This window comes from Octopus bimaculoides, chromosome 9, assembly GCF_001194135.2.
Source record: "Octopus bimaculoides isolate UCB-OBI-ISO-001 chromosome 9, ASM119413v2, whole genome shotgun sequence".
In the NCBI taxonomy this organism is placed as follows: domain Eukaryota; kingdom Metazoa; phylum Mollusca; class Cephalopoda; order Octopoda; family Octopodidae; genus Octopus; species Octopus bimaculoides.
Genome location: NC_068989.1, coordinates 6,537,290 through 6,538,862, shown reverse-complemented (window position 1 = coordinate 6,538,862; position 1,573 = coordinate 6,537,290).

Genomic DNA, 1,573 nt, shown 5'->3' with positions numbered 1-1,573 from the left:
ACAACGCAAGAATTCTTTCATGTAAAAGGTCGGAAACTTAACATAATCCTGCTCCAGCGGTTGATTTCTTGGAAACATCAAATTATTCGTTTCCAAGTTTTTTTTTCCTTCTTTCTTTTTTTGTTTTTTGTTTTTAGCTTAAATTAAATTATCCTATGAGCTAAGCGAAAGCTCCTATCACTGTTGTGTTTCTTCCCGCTATAAAATTTATTTCTATGCACTGGACTGTGTCAAATGTACGAAACATAGCAGCTACACAATACACGCTGCAGCGCTGGGATATTAATTTATTTACTGAAAGATGACATTGCACTCTGCTGGTAATCCGAGAATCACATTCGACAAATCACATGCGTAGATCTATACATAGAAAATTTTTCTAGGTGTTAGTTTATTTGCCATTTTCAGATAAGCCAGATGCAAATCAATTTTATAAATGTTTCCCCAACACAGCACAGTGAGCGAACGATCTCGCCAGTTGAGATGCTAAAGGGATTTACAACATGCATGTTGATCTCTATACCAGATTCACTAATTGGTATGAAGCATTTTGTGTAAGTTAAAACTGTGAGAATAGGATTATTTATGGAAAGGTAGAATTCGGTGACACTAAATTACGTAAATTTACTGTGGTGTGTCTTTAATACAACCAAATCATTCTGTTATAGTCAGATTATGTTCTATACTCTACCACCAGGGTTGGTTCTTGTTTCGGTGAGGTGGAGTTCTTGTTGCGGAGACTGAGAGCTGCGTTGTGCCAACGGAGCGGCGCAAGTTCGGGCCTACTGTACTGTGCTGGACTCGTCAAAGAACAATGTCTAGACTATTAGGAATCATCTCTTCGTAGAGGTAAAAATGGGCTTGCATAGGGCCAAAATGCTTACTAAGAACAAACAGCAAAGTTAGAGAATTAACGGTAATAATTCAAAACTACAAACTCCGAAAAAAGGGAGACCCTTCCTCGGTGAAGCAGAAAAGACAGCCAGGAGTTGAGAAAAGCGGGGAAAAGTCGTCGATGGCCAATGTTTCATAGGAAGCGAAGGGCTTTAGTTGTGTTCCACAATGAGAAATATATTTCGTATGCATTTAACAACTATATCCAACTCAGTTTTTTTTTCTGCGGAGAAGCTGTAGACAGGAATCCTACGTACATAGACACACCAAATACAAGCATGGAACATATGCATGTATGTACATATATGGCTGTGTGGTAAGTAGCTTGCTTACCAAACACATGGATTCCAGGTTCAGTCCCACTGCGTGGCACCTTGTGAGTGGATTTACTAGACGAAAACTGAAAGAAGCACGTCGTGTATATATATATATATATGTGTGTGTGTGTGTGTGTGTGTCCACCATCGCTTGACAACCGATGCTGGTGTGTTTGCGTCCCCCATAACTTAGCGGTTCGGCAAAAGAGACCGATAGAATAAGTACTAGGCTTACAAAGAATAAATCCTGGGGTCGATTTGCCCGACTAAAGGCGGTGCTCCAGCATGGCCGCAGTCAAATGACTGAAACAAATAGAAGAATATAAGAAATATATTCTTTAAAGTATATTCAGTACAATTGG